General features: G+C 37.9%; 1 long non-coding RNA gene across 1 annotated transcript in view; it reads left to right on the top strand.

Annotated features, from left to right (window-relative positions):
- The window catches only part of LOC107686509 (uncharacterized), a 9,419-nt gene extending 3,861 nt beyond the window's left edge, over nt 1-5,558 (top strand). Inside the window, exons 2-3 of the long non-coding RNA XR_001634046.1 lie at nt 3,663-3,666; nt 5,545-5,558. This is a non-coding gene — a long non-coding RNA (uncharacterized LOC107686509). The remainder of the gene's footprint in view (nt 1-3,662; nt 3,667-5,544) is intronic.
- Nucleotides 5,559-6,216: the final 658 nt, after the last annotated feature.

Raw genomic sequence — 6,216 nt, 5'->3', positions numbered from 1 at the left:
GTGTTTATGCCCCGCCCACCCTCCCTCCCACCCACCCAGTTAGTACCTCCTTGGACTCCTGTGCCCATTGTGGACGCCTGGAGGCGTCCTTTGGCCAGGATCCTGTACTGACAGTTTTGTCTCTCTTGTCTCTGTTCAATGTTTCTTTGTATGTTTTGTGTCTGAGCACATGGCTCTGTCTTTATGTTGGCCATGTGCTCCTCTCGTCCTGCCCCCTTGTTTCCTTTTACCACGCCCCCTTGTTTAGTCCTAGTCTAGTCCTCATTTACTTGATTGTGTCCACCTGATCCTCATTGCTCTGCTCCTTTATATTGTGCCCCTTTCCCTCATGTCTCTGCTGGTTCGTTGTGTTAGTTCCTTGTGTGTAAGAGATTTCCATGTCAGTCAACTAGTTGTATTAGTAGTGTTAAATTTTACTCTCCGTGTCAGTCTAGCTTTTCATTTAGTTCTTTTGAAGTTTATTAGGTTTTCTTTGCATCTGGGTCTCTCTCTCTCTCTAGGAAACTGCTGTGACAAAACCTTGACATGTATAAGTTCTCCCTGTTCTGTTCAGTCCTTGTCCAGTATTTATGCTTATTGTTGATGTTGTTTTGCTGCTTTTTCCCTTTGCCTTCATGGATTATCATCTTCTTGAATTCTATTAAACTCTTGTGTAGATTACCTTCGTCTTCGTGTGCCTTTCCTCTACACAAAGAGTTACAATTAGCAGCTGTTTCAATGTATTTTATTCTTACATATTTAAACTTTTTCCAGATTCGATAAATGCAGTGTTGAAAAAGGAGCTTCAAAAGAGAGGAAACAAATCATCATGGACACTCTCAAAACATCTCTACAGAAAAATGAAGCAGAGTCATCTGAAATAATTCACATCAGCTTACCATTTGAGACAGCTCACCAGCACCACACGATTTCAGTAGAAAGCGGATTTACAAGAAATATCAACCCTCTTATGAAGGAAATTCAAGAGTTTGTATCCCTAGGAATTACATCTGTGCCTTTTCTTAAAAAATTGCTTCAGTTTGTGAACACTGAACCCTCGCCTTCAGATTGTCATCCCAAAGTCACATGATCAGTGCTACTTTCCAACTAGCCATACCATTCAAAATCATGTGTATTTGGCTTTAGTAGCAGGAAAGTACTTTGGCCTTGATCAGCTTAATTTGGAAATAAAGCTGAAGAAATGGAAAGAAGATGATCCCACTGCACATTTTTATTTCAGAAAATGTTCAGAGGCCCAACTAAAAAAATCATCCCAAGATGGTGATTGTGTCAGTAAAATTGAAGATAAGGAGCCTACCATGCAGATCACATTCTTATATGTACATCAGTTCCAAGAACAGCGAAAACTAATGAAACGATACGGAGACATGGTTCTCCTGGATGCCACATACAGAACAACAAAATTTGCTTTGCCACTTTTTTTTAGTAGTTGTCAGGACAAATGTTGGCTACAAACCAGTTGCAGAATTCATCTGTGAAAATGAGTCCACCATTGCAATCTCTGAGGCCTTCTCGTTGATAAAAAAAACAAATGGAATGATGCCTGGAATCCAAAATATTTCATGACTGATTACTGTGAACAAGAATACCAGGCACTTCAATTGGTCTTCTTGTTGTGATGGACCAGGAATGTCTAGACTTTTAAAGTTCTCTAAACCTTTCTTTTCATGATTGATTATAGGAGTCAAATCATAACATAACAGTATCATAACTCAAGGTTACAATTGCTGGTGCAACAGTTAAACTAATTGTTTTTGTTGATTACAGTATTGTCTTTGAATTTTTTAATGTTACTTAATTTATGCATGTACTGTGTGTTTTCTGTGGTGGTTAAGCCAATCACAGACATGTAAATTTTTGAGGATCATTTCAGATTACAATAGAAGTAACAATGTACTTTTCATGTTGCTAAGCGCAAAGTTCAATGTTTAGGCACTGAAATAATTCAGAAACAATTCTCAGCTTATTTTAAATGTCCACATAAAGAATATAACGTAATTGCCTCACACAAAAGAGCCATTTTAATTTATGCAGCAATGAATATTAAACACTATTAAAATATATACTTGTCATAATCATACTTTAACCTGCCTTAAAGGGGTCATATGATGTGATTTCAAGTTTTCCTTTCTCTTTGGAGTGTTACAAGCTGTTCGTGAATAGATAAGATCCCTGAAGTTGCAAAGACTAAAGTCTCAAAACCAAAGAGATATTCTTTATCAAAGTTAAGACTCTGCCACACCCCCCTAAAACAGCTCGTTCTAACACTCCCCCACATATCTAGGTCACTATGTGGAAATATTTGCATAATGCGCCCAAATGTTCACGCAAAGAAAGAAGGCGTGGTTTCAGTAACCGCAGTTAGTGTTGAAGCAGTAGAGGACCTACAATAATGTACAGTATTTGAAAAATAATGTGTTTTTTGAACATTAAAGCATGTCAACATATTCTGTTACACCAAATACACAAAATAATGATCTTTAAAAAAGCATCATATGACCCCTTTAAAACAGATGTTTTTCTTTCTTCTTTTTCTACAATTTCAGCTGCTATATGATGAGTAACTTTGCTGCTTACAAAATGCTTATTAATAGAGAAATAGTGATGTTGTGTAAAAAGTAGGGCTGTCAATCGATTAAAATAGGATCATTTGCGCAACGCTGAACTCGTACGTCATCCGCCCGGAGCTGCTTCCGTGTAGGACTGTTGGCGCAAGCTACATTAAAGTGATTATTACGTTTTGAATATGGATATTTTTCTTACAAAAATGCATCGATTCGCTACAGGAGGCCTTTGTTCACCCCCCGGAGCCGTGTGAGACACTTTTTTTAATGGATGGGTGCTTTTTATTTAACTTCTTTTGGACTGACGCAAGCAACACCCGCTGAGTGGCATTAAACAGCTTGAAAGATCAAAGACAATTTTTTATATAACTCCGACTGGATTCGTCTGAAAGAAGAAAGTCATATACACCTAGGATGACTTGAGGGTGAATAATTTGTGGGGCTAATTTTAATTTTTGGGTGAACTAACCCTTTAATCTGCACAAAAATCCTGATAATCGAGCCGTCGTCGTCTGATGAAATCAAATGGGCTACACATAAGATAAAGACAATAACTGTGCTGTGATTTCAGCTATACTTGCATGTAAAATTAGGGAAGCAACATAATATACATTTTAACTGAAAGTGCTGCTCCTCTCTGCCGCTCGCTGAACAGAGCAGACGCAGAGAAAGAGTTGTGTGCGCAGCGGGAAAGAGAGACCTCGCGGTCTCGTGACAGTACCGGCGAGTCTCAGACACTAAATAAGGTTTGGCCAAACCCTAAAGATTTGTCACTAGGCGCTTTTTTGAAAAAAAAAACGGCGCTAAAGGGGTCTGAAAAGTCGCTAAATCTAGCAACAAAGTCGATAAGTTGGCAACACTACTGTCAGCATCTCCATTTCTCCAACTAACTTACGGGTTAGGCCACGGGTCAAACAGAAAATGCACGCTGCGTTAATCGCGCGTTAATAAAATTAGTGCCGTTAAAATTAATTTGCGTTAGCGTGTTATTAATGCGTTAATTTTGACAGCCCTAGTAAAAAGTCATTTTACGGGACAAATCCTAGAGATTACATGTGCATTATATATGAGTAGTATTAACATTTTAAAAAGTAATAGCATAGTCATTTTGATGTAACTGTTGCAGGCAAGAACCATCTCTCTGATCAGGATCACAGTGAACTTCTTGGCCTACTTCATAGTGTAGCATCTGAACATGATAGAGAAACGTGAGGCAGAAATAAGTAAGCTCAGGAACAGTGTCTTGTATAAGACTAACACAGCCATTCGAAACTATGTTGAGAAAAGGTGGCTCCTTATTAACCCTCTGGGGTCTGAGGTGATTTGGGGGCCCTTGAGATGTTTTGACATGCCCTGACATTTGTGCTTATTTCAGCTACTTATAACATACTATTGGTCAACGTAATTTTTTTGTATGGCATTGAAGCAATGAACAACTCTTTGAAGAGCTTTTACATGAAGATTTTGCCTAATGTGACTGCAGTCATTGATGGACTTTCAGAAAATATGAAATGCCCTGTTCCAAAGGAAGATGCCCTATCACTTCTAAGTAAGTAAGTGAGAGCCAAAAGAAGAAAAAATGTAGAAAAGAAACAGTGGTAAGATCATTAAGGGTAGAATTGCTGTCTGCATCCAATTTAAAAGACATCATTCAATGCAACTTATTTTATGTTGCAGGTGACACAGGCGATCAGTCTGGGTCTTTGAAAGAAAACTCGCTGACAGACTGTGCTACAATAGATTTGCCAGGTGAGTAGAAAGTTAATGGATAAGTTCACTTCCAGAATAAAAATTTTCTGATAATTTTTTTCACCCCCATGTCATCCAAGATGTTCATGTCTTTTTTTATCTCTTTTTTAATTGGCTAGCAAATGTATTTTGATTACCATTCTTGTCTTATTTTTACCCATTTTATTGGCCAACAAAAGTATTTTTTTCTACCATGTTTTTTCTTATTTTTACCCATTGTATTGAGCAATGAAAGGATTTTTTTTTTAGTTTTCTTTTATAATTTTATCTGCTTAAAGGAGTAGTTCACTTCCAGAATAAAAATTTCCTAGTAATTTACTCACCCCCATGTCATCCAAGATGTTCAAGTCTTTCTATCTTCAGACGCAAAGTAAATGAAGGTTTTTGAGGAAAACATTCCAGGATTTTTCTCAATATAATGGACTTCAATGGGGACCAATGGGCTGAAGGTCCAAATTGCAGTTTCAATGCAGCTTCAAAGGTCTCTACACGATCCTAGCCGAGGAATAAGGGTCTTATCTAGCAAAACGATCGGCCATTTACTAAAAAAAATAAAAATGTATTAAATTTTCACCCACAAATGCTCGACTTGAACCAGCCCAACCTCACGCATTACATAATCACGTTGGAAAGGTCACTCATGGGTAGCTCTTCGTCTGTGTACTCTGGTTCAAAAAGACAGGGTAGGGCAAAGAAACTTAAACACTGGCTCGGTACTTTCGCCTACATCACGCGTGATGGGTGTCCCTGACTAAAGCCCCGTTCACACTACAAGCGACACGCAACAGCAAAGCGACACAATCCCATTAATTTCAATGGAGAGCTGGCTATTTCTGGCGACACTATCGACAGCGGCCGTTGGCGACCGGATGGGGCGTGTCCAGCGACGCGACAAAGTTCAGAATCCTTCAACTTTATGCAAATGAAGAGTGACTTTCGGGAGCGACAGCCAATAGGAAAGAAGACGGTAGAGCTCATGTGATCGTTCTCCTCTCGCGCCGTAGATAAACATACACAATGGAAGAAAGTAGGCTCTGTTTCTCATTCATTTTTGTTTGTATGTACGGATTTAATTTAGATTTAGATTATATTTAGTCTTTTGCCTCCAAAATGTTTGTACTTAGCGGCAAGAAACCTGATTCGCTGTCAAGGCAACCAATATTGAGAACGCTGAATGGTCACATGACAAGAGTGATGCGAGAAGACTGACACTATGGCCGTTTCACGGAAGACTGCATTCTCCGGAGGTCGCATTTGTAGGCTGCATCGTCATAAAGAAGATCAAGAAAGTATTATAATGTTTGCCTTTCTATTACTAATAATATAAAAGCAATCATTATGATACTTTTTGTATACATTTTAATCCCTTTGTTTAACAGTTCTATCTGATTATTAGACAGACTTCTTGACCGTTTGTCAAACGGAAGGCTGCATCCTCCGGAGGTCACATTTGTAGGCTGCATACGTCATGAAGATCTTATTTTAGAATATTAACAGTTATAAATTTGACCATTATTCTTAGTTAAGCGTAAATTGTTGTAATATGCTTATGAGTTGCGAATGTAATGCTCGGTTAACTGAAAAAAACCACGCTTGATGACGTATGCAGCCTGCAAATGCGACCTCATCAACTTTTGTTGATAAAACTTCAATTTCTTCGTTTAATATAAGTGAGTGTCTTAATTTTTTCTGGGTTTTCATAAAAAAAAACAAAAAAACAATGAACCACAAACTAAGCATTCGTTTTAAATAAGGGGAAATACCTTATTTATTTGGGTTACAACGGCTATATCCATCTTATTCATTTTGTCAATGCAAGGTAGATGTTTAATATATGCGAATTTGCCATTGTACTATTTTATGGCTGATGTGTTTTAATTAATAAGATAATAAACCACAAATT

This window comes from Sinocyclocheilus anshuiensis, unplaced genomic scaffold, assembly GCF_001515605.1.
Source record: "Sinocyclocheilus anshuiensis isolate Anshui unplaced genomic scaffold, SAMN03320099.WGS_v1.1 scaffold1585, whole genome shotgun sequence".
Classification (NCBI taxonomy): domain Eukaryota; kingdom Metazoa; phylum Chordata; class Actinopteri; order Cypriniformes; family Cyprinidae; genus Sinocyclocheilus; species Sinocyclocheilus anshuiensis.
The sequence above is the reverse complement of the archived record's forward strand: the minus strand, read 5'-3'. Positions and strand labels throughout refer to the sequence as shown.